At 40.7% G+C, this 22,641-nt stretch overlaps 1 protein-coding gene and 1 non-coding gene across 14 annotated transcripts in view; one reads left to right on the forward strand and one right to left on the reverse strand.

Moving 5' to 3' along the window:
• The window catches only part of OSBPL6 (oxysterol binding protein like 6), a 235,478-nt gene that overhangs the window by 90,321 nt on the left and 122,516 nt on the right, over positions 1–22,641 (forward strand). For all 13 annotated transcript variants that reach the window (XM_055120268.1, XM_055120270.1, XM_055120271.1 and 10 more), the window contains one exon: positions 22,185–22,379. The gene's annotated coding sequence lies outside the window, so the exon portion shown is untranslated. The remainder of the gene's footprint in view (positions 1–22,184; positions 22,380–22,641) is intronic.
• Positions 10,164–10,267, reverse strand: LOC129400227 (small nucleolar RNA U13). The gene has a single exon (XR_008627542.1). It is a non-coding gene; the product is annotated as a small nucleolar RNA U13 (small nucleolar RNA).

Raw genomic sequence — 22,641 nt, forward strand, 5'->3', positions numbered from 1 at the left:
CTATGCACTGGAATATTCGGTACACTATAAAGAAATAAGCTATTGATCAATTAAAAGAAATGGAAGAAACTTGAATGCATATTATCAAGTGAAGAAAAGTTAATCTCTTTATCATGTATAATTCCAATGATGTGACCTTCTGGAAAAGGCAACTCTTTGGTGACAATCAATCAGTGGTGGTTAGGAGTTGAGGGTGAGGAGAGACGAAAAAGTATATCTCAGAGCAATTTTAGGGCAGTGAAAATACTTTGATTCCGTTAAGAGGCATGCATGTCATTATATGTAAGGCTGAGCTCATGGAATATGTACAACCAAGGGTGAACTGTAAGATTTACTCTGGATGGACTTGGGGTGGTAATGATGCACCTGTGTTGTTTGACCTGTTGTTAACATACCTGACAGCTTTAGGGCAGAGTATTGAGGAGTGGTTAATCATGGAGAAGGGCTTTGCATGTGAAAAGGAAGGCAGCTTGTGGGAAATCTCTATATCTGCCCCTAAATTTTTTGTGAACCTAAACTTCTCGAGAACATAGTCATAATTTATTATTACTGTTATTTTATTTATTTATTTATTTATTACTCTGGGTTACTTTATTTTTATTTATTTATTTATTTTTATTGAATCACCACGTGGAAAGTTACAAAGCTTTCAGGCTTAAGTCTCAGTTACACAATGCTCAAACACCCATCCCTTCACCAGTGCACATATTCCACCACCAAGAACCACAGTAAACATCCCCCAACCCCCGAACCCCCAGTCCCCCACCCTGCCTGTGTAGCTGATTTCACTTTATTTTCTCTTTACTTTGATTACATTCAATTTTCAACAAAAATAGAGACGTTACCAGTGCCTGCTCGAGCAAATCAATGAACAATGGGATGACAGTGCAGTGCAGAAGATGATGATGTTGATGATGATGATGATGATGATGATTAGTTTTGGAGCCACACCAGGTGGTGTTCAGGGCATACTCCTGGCTCTGAATTCAGGAATCACTTCTGGCTAGGATTGGGGGACCATATGTGGTACCAAAGATTGAACCCTGGTTGTATGCAAGTGAAGCACCCTACCTGCTGTACTACATGTACACCCTACCTGCTGTAGCTCAAGTCATAATTTTAAAAGTTCTGGAAAAAAATGAATCATGATTCTGGAGTTTCTGCATCTCTTGCTGTTTCACGCAATTAATAAATTGAGGGAAATAACAAAGAGGAAGCAATAAAAGAGAGGAGAAGAATTAAACAGTTATAATTCAGAGTTGGAGAAAGTCTAGAGTCCATATGCTACTCAACATCTTGTATTTGATTAATCTGCATTTTACCAGAAGGTGCATACTTAATATTTTATAGATATAGTTATAAACTTACAATGGAAATTAATCCAAAAGTTAGTTTTATTTTTTAATATTTTTCCAAAAATGCTGCCTTATATTTGTTTCTGACTTAAAACTTGGTTACATAATAGATTTCTTCAAAATTAAATTGGTAATACATTAAGTTATAAAGGGCACAGGACTATTAGATAAAAGTCGAGGAATTGACATTTTATTTTTATTTTTTTTTTAACTTTAAGATTTTTTTTTATTTTTTATTTTTTTATTTTTTTTTATTGAATCACCAAGTGGAGGGTTACAAAGTTCTCAGGATTATGTCAGTTATACAATATTCAAACACCCCTCCCTTCAGTGCCCATCTTCCATCCCCAACCCCCCCAGTATATCTGCCGCCCCCTCCTACCTCCCTAGTCCCCACCCTTGTACGTGATAAGTTTCACTTCATTTGCGCTTATCTCGATTACATTCCATGTTTCAACACACAACTCACTACCGTTGCTGGGGTTTCCCCCCAAAAAGAAAAAGACAGTCCTATTGCCAATGAGGTATTTGATAATTCTCCATTACTAAGCATATAGAGATATTAAGTCCTGCTGTTTGTTACATAACTTTTCTTTTTCCCCCTTGCCCCGCGCCACCGAGTTCACGCCTGTTTAGTAATCGCCACGCTGTCTGACAAAGGGAAAAAAACCGAAGAGGATGGTTATTTCCCGTCATCAGCCGGCGTGGGGCTCTGGCTTAGTTGATAGTCTAGTAGAGTGTCTGGAAGCAGTTTCTGGAACCAAAGCTCTTGTGCTGATATCGGCTCCGGCTCGAGATACCACCAGCGTCCCGCTGGTCCATGTACCTAATTTTTCCCCTTATTTCCCATTCCCACGCCACCAGGTCTGTTTGCTTAATGGACATCACACTATGTTTGACACCACGCCACGTTTCTTCCCGAGAAAGAAGGATATTTCTTCTCAGCCGGCGTGGGGATATAGCTTAGTTCAGTCTAGAGAGATGGCTACCATTTTGATTGCCTTCAATATTTCAACAAAATACTTACTATTCTTGTTAGGATCACCCACAAAAGTCCGACCCATTAAGATACTAAGATGACATTAGGACGCGCGGCCGCAGTAGCGGCCGCGCGGTTCTGGGTTCTGTCTAAAGTCCAGGGAAAAAGTTGAAGGAGAGAGAGAGAGATTTCCGCACAGGGGACCTGGCGGAAACTCTCAAGTCACATACTGCAGGTTGCTGGTGGGCTGCCGGTGTCCCAAGCAGCTCCATCCTCTTCGTCAGTCATTCTGGGGATGCGGGCGCGGAGAAATGGGCGAGGAATTGACATTTTAAATTAAACAGCTGTAATTTTTTTTCTTTTCTGAGGTCACAACTGGCAATGCACAGGGGTCACTCCTGGCTCTGCACTCAGGAATTACTCCTGGTGGTGTTCAGGGGACTATATGGGATGCTGGGAATTGAATCTGGGTCGGCCACATGCAAGGCAAACGCCCTACCTGCTATGCTATCGCTCCAGCCCTAACAGCTGTAAATTTTGGTGGGGGTGATACGTCCCAAGTGGTACTTAAGGGGTCTAGGGGCCATTCCTGGTGATACTTGGCTAACTGGGCTGGCAGTATAAGTGCTAGGGTCAGAGGGTATGGTATAGCTGAAGCACTAAGTTGCTGGTGACTCTCAAGGGAACAGCAGGGCACACTCAGTATGCTCAGGGGCCTCTTGTGCTATCCCCAACAGTGTTTGGGGTGGTACCTGGGATCAGCTCCAGATCAGATGCATGCAAGGCATGGGCCCAACCCCTGTACCATTTCCCAAGCTTCAGTCCAGCTAGCTCTAAATTTAAGTAAAATATAAATGTGAAGTATATGAATTAAAGTATAGACAAAATGTCATAAGGTGGTATATGATTTACTGCTCCCAATGAAGAGTGATTTTTTTTCTCCACTGCTGTCAAAACTGTAGCAATCTGGCCATGTGTGGCTTGCTTGCCATGCTTACCATAGTGGAAGACATTCATTTCCAAGAATAAATGCATTTAGCAAGGCTCAGGAACACTAGCTTTTTAAAGTTAGCTCTCGAAGTGGGATGGGGGATCCATTTAACAGTGCTCCCAGGCCACTCCTGGAGGAGTGCCCATGGGCCACCCCCAGCATTGCTGTGGAACCATACCTGATAGTGTTTGGGGGATCATGTAGTCTAGGAATTGAACTTGGACCTCCCAAATACAAAGTATATACTCTGGTCCTTTGAGCTATCTTTACCCGCCTAACATTATTGGGGTGAGGGGGAGGGGGACAGTGCCAAGATCTTCCACATGCAAGGCCAGTGCTCTACTGCTTTATTTCCAGCCCAACACTTTATGTCTTTATTTATTTAAAAATTTTTTTTGTTGTCGATAGGCTTTTTTTAAAAAGTAATTGTTTACATTATATGGTTACAGAATTCTTAAAATTTTTGGCATTGATGTAAAGGGTTACTGCACCCTACCACCACTATAGCACCCAGGATTCTCCCCCACTGACCTCTAATCCCCCTCCTCATTACCCCCACTGCTTCATAACCTAGCATTTAAAACAAATTACCATTTTCCCACTTTCTTTAACCATAATTTACAAGGTTGTGCATGATGATTTGTTACACAGGCATTCAATATTCTAACATCAGTCCCACCACCACTGTCACCTTCCCTCCACCAGTGTCTTCATTTTCCCAACCACCCTCAGGCCTGCCCCTATACCAGGCCCACAGTAACTTACTTTATACTGCTTGTTACCAATAAATGTCTAATGGACTGATGAAAAGATACTTCAGTAAAAGAAAATTTGTGGATATTGTTGTATCTCACTATGGGGACATTAAGTCCGTGTCGGAGAATTTACTAAGCTGTTGTTTCAAGTTAAGCCTTCTGTGTTAATGCTTTTGGTAGTCAAAATTAGTTGGCTTCTGTGTTACATTCTCATCCAATCTGGTGTGCTCCTACTGGGATGTTAATATTAACAGAGTTCGGAGATAATCTTGCAACTGTGAAAGTGGCCACTCGTGCTACAAAAAATTCAGAATATTTAACTGGGCAGTCCTACAGGAGGCATCGTGACAGCCGTTACGGTGTGAGTGCTGCTGCCAGGGCTTTGGTAGGGCAGGAACTTGCCCCCCTACCCTCCCGTGATCACCCTGGAGGTCTCCCCTGGGACTTGGTAGCTGAGAAATTTTTGTGGCTAGTTGATCTCTTTCAGGAGTTATTTATGAGTCTCTGGAACAAGGCAGATAGAGGTAGGTGAATTATGGCTGTGGCTGTGGGATGTGGGTGTCCTAATCTAGTTTTTTAATCTAAAGCCAAACTTGTCATCATGGATACTGTCTGATACTGTGTATTCCTTGTTTTCCCTTTATACTACAGATGAGTGAATCATCTTGTATATTTTCTCTCTTCCTCTGATTTAGTTTAACATGATGCCCTCCAGTTCCATGCATGTTGCAGAGGACTGCATGCTTTCATTATTTTTTACTGTTTATTTTTAATTTTCTTTTTCCCTTCCCTTCTCTGATATTGATGGTGTTCGGGTGATTGCAGACCATGCATACACATACACACACACACACACACACACACACACACACACACACACACACACACACACACACACACACCCCAGGCCCTGGTGCTTACCCACTTTCAGATGCAGGGCTCACTGAGGTTTGCACCTATTCTCTTGCAATGCTTTCATGTGTGTGCTGGACTTGAACTCTTAGTTGAGGTACAGGAGTTATGGATTTGGGGTTTGCCGAGAGTCACTGTGATTACCAGAGCGTAATATTTTCTGGCTATGGCACTTAGTTGTGTACTTACTGGGACTCACACTCCTTTTGTGGTGCTTATGTTTGCACTAATGCAGATTTTTCCTGTGCTGGTGGATTGTTGAGAATTATATGAAAGAGTTGCATACAAAACTTGGAAGAAAGAAAGTTAGTTTATTGTACAGATAAAGTTGGTAGATCTGTGTCCTTCCCCAGATGTCCAGGCCTCTTCTTTACCCATCAACGATATCACTAGTATTGTCCCACCCTGTCTACTAGCCTCCCATGGATGATTGCCAGGTCCTCTCCTTGCACTGTTCTCTCTGTCCCTGTACACTTGCCTCAGTCTCCAGCCATGGACACATGTAAGTGATGAGAATCCTGTGCTTAATACCTTGTCGCTGGGCCTCCCAGCTGTATCCTAGCAGTTCCTGTCATCTTGTCCTGGTGTTCCTACTCTCTGGCCACAGCCATATGCACGTAGGTGAGACTCCTATGTTCAGTACCTTGTCACTACCTGGGCATATGAGCCCTGCCCAAACTGAAGTTTTCCTGAGCGCTTACACACATCTGGCTGTGAGTTGGACAGAAGTCACTTGTGGCACTAGGGATCAAAGACACCAGAGCTGCTAAGCTGTCTTAGCAGCACTTCCATCATTGTGTATGAGGGACACCAAGGATTTGAGCCTTTGACCATATGTTTATTAGGCAAATGCTCAAAGTCCTTGCACCATTCCTTTGAGCCCAATGGAAGGTGTTTTGAAAAAAAAATATATTGTGGGTTCTTTCGCTTGTTTCTAAAAAAGATAATAGGTAAAGTAAGCGATTCTTAAATAAAGCCTCAATTAGTTCAAATCTACCTCCAGATGAAACTATAGAGCATTTTTCAGGATTCTAGAAGATTTTTTCCTGCTTCTCTCAGGCTAGGTCACCCACTTGGTATGGTCACTAAACTTTAATTCAACCTCTCAACATCGCTTAGATGGAATTAAGTGATGGTCCTCTTTGTTTTGAGATTATCCAGTGTTGCTTGTTGTGTGCATAGGTAGTTCATTCTACAGATTGTTCTTGGGGAACATGTGGCTCATTTCAAGTTTGGGACTTTTACAAAATACAGGGATTTGTGAATGTTCTCGAATTTTTCTTTTGATGGATGTAAGTTTTTACTTCTCTTGGGCATAGAACAAGGAGAGGCATTGCTGGGCTATAGAGTATTATTACATTCAACAGATACTGTCAAATATTTTTCTGAAACTGTCATACTAGGTTATATTCTGACCAGCAATGTAAGTGAAATTAAATTATTTTGAAGGCTGAAGTTTATTCACAATGTATCATGGAGGGAACACATTTTTCCTGAGGTTAATATTGCTTGTATTTCCAGACTCTGTACCCTGGGGGTCATGCACAGTGTAGACATTCAGACAGAAATGGAGTGGAGTCTGAGTTAAGTCCAAGTTTAGGAAAGAAGGCAACATAAAAATCAAGCAAGCAATAGTGCCAACCAATAATTGAATTTTGACCCTTACAGATAATAAGGCTCCCAGCTTTATCCCTTGCCAGTTTTATGATGTCTTTCACTCCATAATCCTAATTGAGATTCTGTCTGTGCCAAAAACTCTTGCCCTGCTGGTGCTGTTGAGTAAAATGAGGGATGTCAGTGAGTCCCATCATACCTCACTGACTGTTTTGACAGGGGTTGGTGGCTGAAGCTTCTCTTTGTGCTTAACGGTTGGCTGCTTTGTGATGTGTAGGGCAATGGTGGCCGAACCTTCCTCAGGACTGGGATGGGCTCTGGTCAGGTCTGCACGACCAGGACAGGGATCTGGCAGAGTGCTTTCCAAGAAAGTCTTGGATGTGACTCTCTTCACCAAAAAGTCCATTTTTCTAGTGGAGGAAGAACTGGTCCCGGAGACTCTCAAGGCATGACCTTGAATCCCTGGGTCTGGAAACCTGTGGGTGAAGCTGCCTTAACATCATCATTGTGCCCTTCTGTGTATCAGCTGTTCTCCTTTCATCTCACTCTAGTATGTGAAAGAGGTGCGTTTAGTAGCTCCATTTCTAGCTAATACTCTGAAGAACCAGAGAAGACTTAACAGGTTGAGAACAGTAGCACTGACTTACTTAAAATTCCTGCCATGTAGAGAATTACTGGTGGGGCACCCTGAGACCCAGCTGTGGGAGGGAGCCCCCTCCCTGCAAAATTATGTATCTGTTTTTTTTCTTTCATAATATATACTGAGATACCGTGATTTACAAATTTGTTCATAATAGAGTTGTTTTGGGTGCACAACACTCCAGCACCAACCCCACGGCCAGCGCCCCCTTCCCTCCACCAGTATCCCCAGGTTCCCTCCCACCCCCAACCTTGGTAGGCATGTAACAAATTAATTTCATATTAATTGGTCCAATAAAACTTAAAGGAATGGCAAATAGAATTATAGAAAATAAATCGATACGTCAATTTGTGCTGATGAATTGCTGTATGTTTTTAACCTGTTCTAATCTAGTAGAGGACAAGCATATGCACCATAGTGAGTGTCATACTCAGTGCCATATGATGGGAAGTCTCCTGTTCTATAATGGAGCTCTTTTTAAAATTTAATTATATTTATTTATTTATTTATTTACTGAGTCACTGTGAGATAGACCATTTCAAAGCTGTTCATGATTAGGTTTCAGTCAAGCAGTGTTCCAACACCCTCCCTCCACCAGTGTACATTTCCCAGCACCAGTGTCCCCAGTTTCCCTCTTATCAGCCCCCTGCTCCCAGCCACTTTTCCTCTCTCTCTCTCTCTCTTTCTCTCTTTCTCTCTTCCCTCCCTCTCTCTCTTTTCTCTCTCTCCTTCTCTTTCTCTCTCTTCTTCACATTCTCACCTCTCTCTCTCTCCTCATTTTCTCTCTCTCTCCCCTCCCCCCTTTCTCTTCTTTTGGGCATTGTGGTTTGCAGTACATATACTGAAAGATACAGATACTGAAAGGGCTGGAGCGATAGCACGAAAAGGGCATTTGACTTGCACGCAGCCAACCCAGGTGTTCAATTCCTCCATCCCTCTCGGAGAACCCGGCAAGCTACTAAGACATCTTGCCCTCATGGCAGAGCCTGGCAAGCTCCATGTGGCATCTTTGATATGCTGAAAACAGTAACAACAAGTCTCACAATGGTGCCCGCTCAAGTAAATAAATGAACAATGGGATGACAGTGCTACAGTGATATTTTCTTTTTTAAAAAAAATTTTTTATTATAATGAGATGCAGTTACAAGCTTTTGTGTTTGAGTTTCAATCATACAATGATCAAACACACATGCCTCTACCAGTGCACATTCTCCACCACCAATATATCCAGTATAACCCCTTTCCAACCCTTCCCCTGACTCCATGGCAGACAATTTCCTCCATACTCTCTCTACTTTTGGGCATTACAGTTTGCAACACAGATACTGAGAGGTTAACATGTTTGGTCTTTTATCCAATTTCAGCACACGTCTACCATACCGAACGATTCCTCCAACTATCATTAATTTAGTGATCCTTTTTTTTATTCCAGCTGCCTTCTCCCCCAGCTCATGAGACAGGCTTTCAACTATGGGACAATATTCCTGGCCCTTTTCTCTACTGTCCTTAGGTGCCCATCTCATATTATGTTATTTTATATTCCACAAATGAGTGCAATACTTCTATGTCTGTCCCCTCTCTTTCCAACTCATTTCACTTAGCATGATGCACAGTGGAATACTATGCAGCTGTTAGGAGAGATGAAATCATGACATTTGTTTATAAGTAGATGGACTTGGAAAGTATCATCCTCTACCTATTTTCAATACTCAGATCCTATCCAGTGTGATTATTTCCAATTATTGTCATACTGGTTCCTTCTTTATTTACCTACCCTCCATCCCTGACACATTTGTGGTAGATTCAGTGGAGCTCTTTTAATGCTTCTTGAAAAGCTAGTTTCATGGTGATGAATTCCCTAAACTGTCGCCTGTCCTTGAAGCTCTGTATAGTTCCTTCAACTCTGATTGATAATCTAGCTATGTCCATTTCTTTCTTGCTTTCTTTTTCTTTCTTTAAAAAAAAGAACCTCAAAATTCTTCATATGCCGCTCAGCTTGGGAGTAACAGAGTGGGCGCTTAAATCTAGATGCTTCTAGAGACTGGGGTCTTCACCACTTAATACCTGTTACTGCAGGTATTTGAACTTTCACATTCATGATCTTTATTTTTGTGAGTCTCATGAAAGTTGGATGCTTGATGCAAGCATTTCAATGGTTTTTTTTTTTTGCATGCAGTATCTCCCTGGGATAACAATAAGTTTATAGTCTGAATAAATTAGGATATATGGAGGTGTTAGTGATCTGCAGACCTCAGAGTTTTTTTTTTTTTGGTTAATAGTCTGTGGGGGAGGAGGGCATACAACTTGTAGTACCCCAAGGCTATTCTCAAAATGGTGCTCGGGGTGAGCACTGTCAGTCCTCAGGGAACCATGAATTGCCAGGGATCTAACCTGCATGCAAACCATGCACCCAGCCCATTAAACTATCTTTATGGTCCAACATCAATTTTTTTTCTTTTTTGTTTTTTTACAACACACTGAGATCTGTTCAAGGATTACTTCTCTGTGCTTAGGAGTGATGCTCAGGAACTATTTGTGGTGCGGAATGAACCAGGATCAGTCACATGCAATCCCTGTATTACTTTTGTGCCCTCAACCTCAGTATTTTTGTTGTTGTTGTTGTTGCTTGTTTTTTTTTAAATAACAGCTTTGACCTGGTATGAATTGATTATATCAGAATGTTGATAAATAGGCAATCAGCCATGATCTTTGCAGATGTCTGTGCACCTTTTGCATGCACCATGTATGCACCATGAGAGCTAACAGGTAGTTCTGGCTGGAACATTTGTGAGTCCCAGAACCTTCACATTTAAATTTCTGCCTGCAGTGCTTGACATTTTATCTGGAATATCCAGATCTCAAAGGTGATTTGTCTATTTCTTTTCCTTTTCTTCTTCTTCTTTTTTTTTTTGTTTCACATCAGATGGGTAATGTGCCAAATGCATAATAAGATTTAAGGGAGGCACATATCACATATGCGTGTTAACACCCAGCCATCAGGCTTATGTACTGGAAAAGGGACTGCCTTTTTTTAGAAACTAACCCCCCATTTTCCAGATAAGGATATTGAGGATCAGATGGGCTGAATAATCTGCATAGTTTCATGACTAGAAACTATGAACATTGGGATTTGAAGCAAGCTTGATTAACAATTTTATATTGATTTGTATGCTATCGTGGGTCTGTCCAAGCAGTTTTTGGAGCTGGATTCTCATGGTGTCTCGAGATACTTTTCCTGGCTTTGTAGGACTAGTGGCTTGGTCCTGGTCCTGGTGATTTTGGGGGTTACCCCAGGGGCTCACCTGATGGTGCTCAGGAGATTAGCAGCTGGGGATTAAGTTTGTAACCTCATGCATACTAGACATGTGCTCTAGTTTTTCGTGCTCTCTCTAGGTCCCTGTTGAACTGTTTTAAATATCCCATGATCTTTCCATGATATCATAGACTGCTACTTAAGCCCAAAGGAAATACCCAATTTCAAAGAAATTGCTGTAACGTGATAACACAATCTATCTACCCTGTTTTCCGCATCCATTTTTAAAAATCAGCCTATGACATCAAATTAAATTCCCAGAAGAACAATTTTGAATGATAATAAATGGCTTTGTTCACTGTCTCAACATTTTAAAATTTATTCCATTTTTCTATGTCTGTACAGGAAGCTTGTGTATGAGAATGCTAATAGGCCTGATTTATTTGTCAGATTTTCCTGTGGTCTAATGAGCAGACAAGTATGTCACTGTGGAAACTTAATAGAAATCCAGATGAATTGATACAGGAAGAAGCTGAAGAACTGGCGTAGTTTGATATTATTCCATCAAAGTGCAGAGAAGGTCAAAGAGATACATTCAAAGGGAAATAAGACCAGAGTTATTCAATTAAGCCATATATGACAGCGTATATAGATTATACAGAACTGATACGTGTGTTGAGTCTATTTGATCATTTAAAAATGTTGTATAATATATGGAAGTATCACTGACAATGTTTGCTTAATTTATTAACAAATTTTTAACATTTTTACCTCAGTTGTTATGTGGCAGGCATATTTGCGCTTCAGAATAACATTTTAAGTATATTTTAAGACTAAGTATATTTTATCCTCATATTGAATAATATGAGGAAGTCTTACAATATTTACCTAATTTAATAAAATTTTTAACATTATTTTGACCTCCATTGATAATATGGCGGGCATATTTGGCGTCAAAAAATTATCTACAAGTGTTCTTTTAAAGGTGAGTAAATTTAAGCTCTTCAGATCTCCTGCTACCTTCCCCAAGGATTTTGTTGCCATTCCAGTAATCCAAGAGACATCAGCAATATGATACTGGAAATGGAATGTTCCAAATGTCATTGATACAAAAGCCATATCAAGTGGAATACTGAGTAGGAATTTCCCCATTAGCACAACTCCAATTAAGATGGCCCTGTATGTGTCTTCTTTGACCTGGATTCAGGGCTTAATGCATCTCTTTTTGTTTGTTTGGTTTTTTCTTTTTTGGGGGTCACACCAGGCAATGCTTAGGAGTTAATCCTGTATACACTCAGAAGTCACTCCTGGCGGTGTTTCAGGGGACCATATGGGAAGCTGGGGGTTGATCTCGGGTCGGCTTCATGCAAGGCAAATGCCCTACCCGCAGTACTATCACTCAAGACCCATCTCTTCTGTTAGGATTTGGGCCTCAGAGAAGTTATATACGTACAAAAGTACATGTTAGTACTCCCTTTGGGAGCAATAAGCTGAGGAGACAAATAACTGTCATTTGTGGACACAGGACTGGACACCATGGATGACTACCCAGTGAGCTGGCCAGAACATATGGATCAGTCCGGCCATGGGAGCCAGTGTAGATTTCAGGTAGCCCTGTCCAGAGGTCTGTTGGAATTAGTGAAACTTTGCCTGACAGTCTCAGACTGCAGGGTTTAGAGTTCTGCTGTTGATCATATTCTCTAACTTTTGTGATTTGGCCCTTGAATATTTAGAGTTTATGGCTCAGGGTGCATGGTGATTGAAATTATCCCTCATATACGTGGGTTTTGAGAGCCTGAAGGTGAACAATATTTTAAATCTGTAATAAAGGAAATAGAGCAGCAGTATTTTCTACTTTTTCCCCCCTTCCCTTCCCTTCCTTCCTCCCTGAGATGTGCTATCAGTTCTGTGAATGGGCAGGAAGCTTTTAATGCACCACTGTTAGTAGCACTGTAGCACTGGTTGTTCATCAATTTGCTCAAGTAGGCACCAGTAACATCTCCATTGTGATACTTGTTACTGTTTTTGGCATATCGAATACGCCATGGGTACCTTGCCAGGCTCTGCCATGCAGGCGGGATACTCTCGGTAGCTTTCCGGGCTCTCCTAGAAGGACAGAGGAATCAAATGCAGGTCGGCCACGTGCAAGGCAAACGCCCTAACCGCTGTGCTATCACTCCAGTCCACCACTGTTAGTAGTTGTTGGCAAATCATTGAATCCTAAATGTAAGTGTCAGATTGCTTGCTCTTAGAGTAGCAATGAAATTTTTTTTTTCTCTCAGTTGGCTTCATAAGAAAACAGGTCCTGTGTGTCTAACTGAAGCTTTTCTTCTTCTGGTCTTCTCTGAATGCTGTCCATTTGGCCTCACTGATTAGCTGCATGAGATGTAGTATACTTGAGCCTAATTTTGGCCTATTCTAGCAAAAGTTCAAGCAACTGCCATGGTCAACTGACCCCAGGGGGTTGTCAGGCTTACAAAGATGGAGCAGGTATGGAAATGTCATCAAAGATCATCCAGTCTTGGGGAAAAAAAAGATATCTGAGTCAGTAGTTCTGATCAGGACTGACCAAGGAGAGTCTAAGAGATGCCTAGCAAAGATGATGAAAGGTAAGAACCTGGAGAATGACTTCTAGGGCCCAGAGAGAACTCAAAGGGCTGGAGCACATGCTTTGACTCCATGAGGCCTGGACTGGATCTCCAGCACTGCATGGTCCCCTAAGCCCTATGGGGAGTGACTTCTGAGCTCTGAGTCAGGATTTGGCCCCAAGCATTGCCAGTTGTCACCCAACCTCTCTCTTCCTCACCCCCCAGATACCTGGAGAACTACTTCTAGTTGAACCTTAGGGATTAGTATTATACCATCCATAGAGTTTTAGAAGAACAGTGGGAACTTTCAACCTATAATGGGAAGATTGTGTTAGATAGGAGAGACAGTAGAGGGAGGATGTGTTTGAGAAAATTGGCAAGAAGTTCTGTTTGGTTGAAGATTTCAAGAAGATTTTTATAATGAATTGGGCTGAAGTTAGTGGAGGATCTTTAATAGTAGAAGAAATTTGGCCTAATTCTTCTTTCCTTAGTTATAATTAATAGCTGAAGTGTTTCAAGGTCTGATTGTTAAATATTACTATTAATAGTCAAGTGATTCTTCTTGATGGTTTTCAAGGGCACAAAAATACTATTAGACAACTGCCATTTAAGTAGGATGTGTCAAAATGGCCTTTTTGGGGACATACTCCTCTCATTTAAATAGAGAGTGAAGTCAGTCCTCTATCATGCCCTTATTTCAAGTTCTCTGGAGCTCAGGATATTCAGATCTACTTTACAGAAGGTTTTTTTTTTTTTAACACCAGGTGGGTGGTTCATTCTTCTGGCAAACAAGCTGGTTTGTTTGAAAGCTGAGTCATTAGAGCTCCTTTATCTTTCTTCTTAGCATTTCTCCTTCAGATTGGTCCTTGTGCGCAGTGAGGCGGTTCATTGATTTGCTACCCAGGAAAAAACAGCTCTGAGGTTTTTTGTTTACCTATTCAAAGGAATTATTTTAGAGAACCTGTGAGGTAGCTTGAATATGCTTTGAACTGATTATTTTTAGAGTCTCACAGGAAAAAATATCTGAACTTTATCAAGATAGGCTTGAAATCCTTTTGACTCAATAAAAATTAGTCTGATTATGTCCTAGAATCTTTAACATTGATTTCAGTAAATTTAATAATCGGTCACTCTTACATGCTGTTAATTACTATATGTGTGTATATTTGTCTACCTATAGATGATAAATAGATGATAGATATACATACACACAAATTTGTTTACTCCTGGCTCTGTGCTTGGGGATCACTCTTGGTGGGACTTGGGGGTCCATATATGATATTGGGGATTGAAACTGGGTTGACTGAGTGCAAGGCAAGTGCCTTAATCCTATACTCTCTGGCCTCAGTGTATAAATCTCCGCAGTAATCCTGAAAGGTAGGTGCTTATACTGTCTCTACCTTTATAATCACTCAAGTGTGACAATGAGAAGCTGTGTCACCTGTCTCAGGTTCCAATGCTGGTTAGTGAGCCATTATTCCATCCTTGGAAGCTGGTAGACTCCAGATTCTTACTCTTGTTTTCATTAAAATCCAAGGACACTACAAAGGATGTCCCATAAGCAGACACAATGTGACTAAAAATTTAAGGTTATTTATTTTGATGAAGCTTTGAATTTAAGAAACTTGTAATATACGGACATAGAATTCTATTTAGTGTCTCTATTGTCCACACATATTTGTCTACTTGGGCAGGGCTTCTCAGAGAGACTTTTGAGACTTGAGCCAGAACTTGAGGTTCATGTACTTAGCAGACAGTGAAGAATGTTCCAGGGAGTAGGGAAAGCCCCTGCAATGGTGTACAGAGCTGAAATGGCATTTGATGTGTGTATATGGAGGAACTGGAGGGTAATACATGAGACTCACTCAGAAGCAATTAAGTTGGATGCAATCTTAACTAAATTATCTTATCAGCATTCCTTGACTTTTTTCCCCCCTCCCATCAAGGATACTTGTACTCATTTGTATAGCATTTCACAGGATTCTCTGGTGCTATGGGTATCAGTTCTGGGTCTAAAAGATCCTTTCCCCAATAAGAGAGAATAACTGAAAAGAGAGTATCTGTTTAGGAACAATGATTCAAATGACAGTGAGAGGTGACTTGAAGGAGATAAAGATTGGGAGGAGAGAAATCAGGAGATGAATGTAGATAAATCTAGACCAGAGACAGCGGAAAGGACAAAGCAAGAGTGACCTCTGTGAAAGATATTTGGGAGGAAGAAGGGAGAAGAATTAGGTTAAGTTTGATGGGAATCCTGCAAATGAAGAGTTACTAACTTGATCAAAGGATAGCCATGTCCTTAACCTAAACCAAGACAGAGTAAATGAGACAATGATCGAGAGACGGTGAGCTCTATATTTCAACACAGTGTATTTCAGGTGCCCTTGTTTCATTTCATGAAGATGTGCAGAAGACATCTTGACAGAGCAGTGATAGGTTGAAGCTATCACTGAGATGTACCAGCCAGGGGAGCCTGTGAGAATTCAAGAACAAAGAGTAGCCTAAGACACCTAGCTACAGAGAAGCAACTCAAGGGAGCAGTCGCACCACTGCATTTGAGCACTTCCTGTGTGCCTTGACTGTTGGAAACACTTTACATGCATAAACTTCCTCGATTCTTAAGCTCTCCTTGGAAAGCCCCACTTTACATTAGTAGGATGAAACTAATGCTCTGAGAGGTAAAATAACTTGCATGCAGTCACAGAGCTAAATCATTTTCAATGGTAGTGAGTGGGAGCTTTATTAAGTTGATGCAATATTGAGTTAAGAAAGTTTTTGTCATAATATCTATTGATGCGAATGTAGATTGGCCAGTTTTGGTGATGGTATTGCTTACCTTCCCTCCACCTTGCCCCAGGTTATCAAGTAAATAGAGTACGATCTTCAGAGTTCATGAAGGAAGTGTGATCCGAGACTTCCCTAAATTTCCAGATTTCCTGGCTTCCTTTCATATGAATATTCTGTCAATATGTGTACATTTAAGTTAATGGCTTAAGCATTGCTCTCCCAATTAATGAGCATATTTGGCATTGGCTCACACACTTTATGAAATGATTTCATGAGTCACATTTTCATATTTCCGTTTAGGTTTTGCACTCTCTTAGCAGTGATCAGCGGCATCTCTCAGTTCTAAAGTTTCTTTTTCATTTGCCCAGAACTTCTGTCTTCTTCAAATGACACTTTCCTAGAGTTTCATTTTGCTTTCCATTCTATCACTCAAGTGGAAGTGGAGATTTTTATTGGAGCCTATTTTCTCAGAGTAATTTTTTTTTTAATATTACTTCATTGGGATGGCTACCCTGAGGCATGAAGAACCTTGACACCACAGGCACACATGGGTCGATCTGTTAGGCAGAAGTTGTATCCAACCTCAGGCCCAATTATGAACCACCACTCTTTTGCAAACAAAGTTTTATTAGAACACAAACATGCTCATTTATTTGCATATTGTTTATAGCTGCTTTCCTGTTCCAAGAACAGAGTTGAATAGTTGCATATGATGGCAGACTCCATGGCCCACAGAATTGAAAATGATTACTGATCTGGGCTTTCAGAGAAAAGGTGCTGACTGGTTCCCTGTCAGAACTACTTGTGGATGACCAGAATATACCCATATATCTGTAGCATATTTGCAATTCATTAAAGTTAATGAAATTCTTTTAAAAAAAAAAGAATTATTGAGTGGTTCTGTAACAACATCTGTATTTATATAGTCAGTGATCTGAATTTTTTTTTTATATTTGTGGGACTCAAGATTGAACCCAAAGCCCCCAAAATTTTGAGGTCTGTGGTTAACTGCTGAGCCCCACCCCCCATCCTTTCATCTGAAATTTTGTCAGAATTAACAAGACCATTTACTTTAGGGAAAAGAAAAACAAAAGATGTCTTTGAATACTTAAGTGCTTGAGATTTAAAGCATAAGCACTTTACCCTGCTTTCAAAGAAATATGTATATTTGAGTCAAGTTAGATACAAACTAAATAAGGAAAAATTTATGTACAATAGAAATTGTACAATAGGGCATTTGTCTTGTATGCTACCCACTCAGGTTCAATCCCAGCATCCCATATGGTCACCTGAGCCCTGCCAGGAGAATTCCTAAGCACAGAATCAGGAGTAACCTGTGCATCAATGGGTGTGTCCTCTATCCTTCCCCCCCCAAGAAAAAAAAAAAAAGAACAGAAAACAAAAGAAACACAGTGGAGAGAGAAAAACGTTTTGTGTTTGGCAAAATGTTTTACTCTTCATATTTAATCTTGTTACTGGGGAATGAATATTTTTTATTTCCCATTATTTTGTCAAGACAAATATGTGAGACCACATAGAATCTGTGCTGCCTTTCACTGTCCCCCCCCCCAGACTCCTCTCTCCCAGTGATCCCTCCCTCCCTCCCTCCTGTCCTCTCTGTTCTCTTTTCTTCTATGTGTTTTCTTCTGCGTCCATCCCCATTTCCACTGTATTCTAAAACCACCTCCAACCATCGACGTGTACCCTAAGCTTCGTGTACTGGGCCTCTTGATTTTCATGCGCTTTCCCCCATGGTTTGAAATGTTCTCGGTCCATCTCTGCTTGTCCATTTCCTGTCTGAGTTCACTCATTTTTCAAATGATTCCTATTGTTTTGTTTGTTGTTGTTTTTGTTTGGGGGTCACACTGGCTGTGCTCAAGGATTACTCCTGGTGATGCACAGGGGGACTGAACCAGGGTCAGCTATGTGCAAGGCAAGTGCCTTAGCCCCTGTGCTATCTCTTCAGCCCTCAAATGAACCCAGTTTCAAGCAACTTTCCCTGATATGCTTCTTACCCAGCCCATGAACACTAAGCTAGAAACAAAATTTTCAGAGCACATTTTTGCATTTGTAACGTGAAGAGTATATTCATTCCTTTTTTCCTGTTAAACTTTACATTTTGTAAAGGAGGGTGCTTTGTTTTGTTTTATGTTACCTTCCCAGGTCTTCTTTCCTGTCTCATACATGTGAAGTGAATGCTTACCCTGACCCAGACAAATATATTTTTTTGTTTAAATATTGTTTCCAGGGAAAATACAAAATAATTAGCCTGTTACCAATTAAGGTGGTGGAGACGGAAAACAAAGTTAGAGGATAAGGATCTTGTACCATTTCCTGGGCTACAGTTTTCTGGGAAAGTGATTTAGGACCTTTCATTCTTAAGACCAAAACCTTGGGCCATGTGATATACAGAAAGAGTGTTAAATAATGTCTTATCTTTAAATTGTGACGTGGAGTGGACTTTGCTATGGAGACTGCCAACTTAGTGTAAACATCTCTTCGGTAATTCTGGTTTCTTTATTGTCTTGACAATTTTTCCTTACTATATTGACAAAGTGATAGAGCTTACATGATCTTGTTTCTGTTTTATTTTTTGTGCATTCACAGTAGCTGCTGGGGACAGTCTAGGCTGTGGTAGAATACATCAGGGGCTAAGAGGGGCTTGAACAAGAGGTGATGGGATGTGGGGAGGAGTGTGCTGGACAGGAACATGGTATAGAGTGGGAGAATTAGTCATATGATGACGAGGACTTAGAGGAAGAATTTCTGCTGCAGAGTAATACATCATTCACTTCCTGACTGAGGCATTCAGAAGGAACTTTTGCCAAATCATTAAACTGCCTTGATGAGATTTTCCAGAGATCCCTACCCAAATGCTAGCTGGTGTAGGAGACTGTTCAAATCAGCCTTTCCAGTGTTTACAGTTTTTAATTTATTAATTGCTTGGAAGGATGATATTGAAATATTTTTGATATGCAGTAAAGATCTAAAACATGATTCTTTTCCTTTGTGTTGATAAAAACCAGTTGTATTTTTTTTCAGGTTGGGGGGGGCGCGTGCATCTCATGGTACTCAGGGGCTACATTTAGTCTGATGCTCGGGGCTAGTACCTGGCTATGCTGACGGCCAGGCGGTGCCAAGGGATCAAGCCTAGGCCTCCTGCATATAAAGCTTGAGCTCCAGTTGGTTATCTTTCCCACCCCAGGTACAAATTTATTAAAGCACAAGTTTTGGTTATAATTTATCTTATCTAAATAAGATCTTATTTAGATAAGATAAATTATAACCAAAACTTGTAAACTATAACTGGTGCTTAGGGACTGCTCCTGGCTGTGCTCAGGGGACCCTGTGTGGTGCCGGTGGTCAGCATTGTGCAGGGCAAGTGCCTTAACTGTACTATCTCTCCAGCTTCAAGGGTATAGCTTAAAGAGAGACAAACCTCTTTCCTTCTCTGAGTTTCTTTCTCTCTTTATTTTTTTGTTGTCTCGATAACTGGGGGTCATACGCACTTGACTGTGGTGCTTGCAGGGGCTGTGCTCTTCAGTTGTGATACTGTGCAGATTTTAGCTGCAGAGCCCAGGCTCACACACTCGGCTGTGGTGTTCACACACTTTAGCTCCAGTGCTTACGTGTACTTGGCTGCAGTCACAGAGGTCACACACACGGCTGTGCTGCTGGGGCTTCCACGGGGCAGTGCATCTGGATCACGTGTGGTGTCAGCGGGCGGGTGCTGGGATTCAAGCTCATGCTCTCATGCTGCAAGGCAGGTGGTTTCATCAACGAGCTATCCCTGGGACCCTGTGTCTATTTCTTCACCAGAGCTTCAGAATTAATCTTTGATACAGGTTGTTGCAAAAAATAATCAGTCTTGAACTTTATAAACTTGTCACCTTTGAACTTCTGCCCGCCATACATTTTATATGGAAGACAACACAGGACCCTGTATAATTTATTAATTAAAATAAAGTTTATGGGACTGGAGAGGCAGCCCAAAGAACTGAAACATCTACTTTGCATGTAGGAGGGAGGCCCAGGATTCATGCACTACATGGGCTCCTAAGCATTACTGGGAGAAACCCCTGATCTGAGCACAGAGCCAGGAGTAGCCCCCACAACACCACTGAGTGTGGTCCAAAATTAGAAAATAAAAAATTATAATAAAAAGTAAATTTTACTGATTTGAAATGCTTCTAACAATATAATAAATTATATATTATAAATGATTTGTTATTGAAACAAATATTTCTAACACATTTGGATTGAGTATCAGAGATGATTGGTTATATTGATCCATGTAATGATGGAGTGGTGCTTTTTAATTTTACTTTAATTACTGTGTACTGAGATCCCTGAAGATTATAAATGCCACTGGGCTCTGTCATGGCTCTCCCTGAAATTCTCACAGGATCTTTCAGAACTGGTCCAAATCCTGACTAGTTGATATTACATTCACTCTGTGTGAAAATGTATACTTTGTCACAAATTTGACCTCCCTTCCCTTCTCCTACCCTCCCCTCCCCTCCCCTCCCCTCTCCTCCTTTCCCCACCTCAGACAAGAAACAGGGTGGGAGTGGCAAAAAGAACTGCATTGTAGTCTGGGGTCTCTTGACTATGTTTTCCTTCTTTCTTCTGTTTATGTTGTTCTGTTCTTTGCTAAGCTTGGCAAGGTCCATCATAGAAAAGAACCAGGATAGTGGATGAAGGGTAAAGTTGGAAAAATTGACCATCATTGTTGGTCTGTGTGTCATTGGATGGAATAAAGAAGACCAAGCAGGCTTGCAGAAGATAAACAGCTGTAACATTGAGCATACAAAAATAATTTTGATGAACACTAACCTTAGTCAGTCTATGTCATCATCATAACCATGAATTGCATTTTATTTAGGACCTATAAAGTTGCAACCTAGTAGAGATTTTAAATATTATTGTTAGGGGTAGATATGGAAGGGGTTAGACTTTCCCCCCAGTTAAAAAAAAGTACTTAAGCAATCACAGCTAAGATCCTGATTAGACTTAAATCTAACATGTTCATTAAACCATAATCTTTGAGAATGTGTCTTTTGTGTACACAGATCAAACATGAAAAGCTAAAAGTGAAAAAAATAACCTTGAAAACAACAAAAAAAATCAAACTGAGGCCTAACTTTTAAAACTGCTTTGTGAATAACTGTTTAGTAAGGTTGATGGCTTGAAGGAAAAACCGCTTTTGCATTTCGGAATCAAAGAAACCATGATAGCTCTATTTTGCTTGGCTTGTTAGGTTATTTTTCTTTTCCCTGAAGTGAAAATCTAATAAGTTAATATTTTGGTGTTATTTTTGTCTTATTTTTCTTTTCTTTTACCTTTATTGCTGCTGTTGTTCTGCAATAACTAGGAGTCACACTCCTGGTTGTAGTGTTTGCACAGTTGGTAGTGATGCTGTCCTTGTTATACGCCTACACAAGCCCACTGGGCATCACACTCAGTCACAGTGTTCACACACATTCTCAGCATAGTGCTTGCCTGTCACTGTGGTGCTCATGTGGTGCTCATCTGGCGTCAGACCCCTAGTTCTCAGTTGCAATGCTTGCTGGGAGGGTTCACACACTTTACTTGTGGTGCATACACATGCCTGACTGTGATTGCATACTCAGTTGTAGCTCCAAACAGTAGAGCCACAGGGCCTGCACTTGGCACATCTGGGGAATACCAGGAATCAAACATGAGACCCTAGGCTTGTCTGATGGGCTTTTATGCTAATTAGCCAGCCCTCTCGAGTGAACATATTTTTTGACTTTTCATGAAAGATGCTGGCTTTTGAGAAACTGTGTCAAGTTGAATATTCTGTATTTTTTGATTATTTGTGTGGTCATCTCCTTCTGCTGGGGGGTTGTTCTAGAAATCAGACAACAATTCTTTGTTAAGTCAGAGACTGTTAAACAGGGCATTGGAATTGATGAAACTACCTCATTCTTGCTGATTTTAAAATCTGAGGTTTACATTTAATTGGAGGGTTTAGCTTGATTCTGAAAAATGTATTTTGTCCTCTTTAGGAAGATATTAGCTATATAAATTAAAAGGTTTATAAACACCAGGTAAGGTATAATTTACGAAGGTTATGCATTGCTGAAAGGTTCAATGGTTATTTGAGTTTTGCTTACATAAGATGAGGTAAAGGAGGGAAAAAGCTAAGTCTGGGTCCTTATGAACTTCCTTCTTCAACGATAAACTGGAAGCAGTTTTCTGAATGGGCTTCCATAGACAGTGGCCCTGAGAGGCTTATGAAGGTTCTGTGCAGATGGACTATATAACTGTACTCTCTTTTTTACAGCTTCTGCTTCTTGGTGCAAAACAACAAGAGAAGGAAGTTAAGAAGCTATTCCTGTAATTTATCCTATAACTCCAGCTGGTCCATTAAGAGACTAAGTTCCCTGGAGAGGGGGAAAACTGCAGGCCTCTGAGGTTAAACCACCTCCTACAGCTTTGAAGGAAGCCGACCTGGAAGACTTGGAGTCCCAGTTATGAGGTAAGTCAAGAGAGCGTGCACAGACCATGAGAAGCAGGGAAAGATGAGTGAGTCATTACCAAACTACAGGAAGATGCTTCTATATATTTTATATGGGTATGTCAGATATGAAAGTAATATGTAGTCATCTCACCATTAAAAAGTTATTTAGCCATCCAATCAAATAAGTTCTGCTGTAACTCTTTTAAGATTAGAAAGTAAAAAAAACAACAACAACAACAACAACAAAAATTCCTGTCAAAACAAAGATTTGTGGCCCCAA

Source organism: Sorex araneus, chromosome X, assembly GCF_027595985.1.
Source record: "Sorex araneus isolate mSorAra2 chromosome X, mSorAra2.pri, whole genome shotgun sequence".
Classification (NCBI taxonomy): Eukaryota; Metazoa; Chordata; class Mammalia; order Eulipotyphla; family Soricidae; genus Sorex; species Sorex araneus.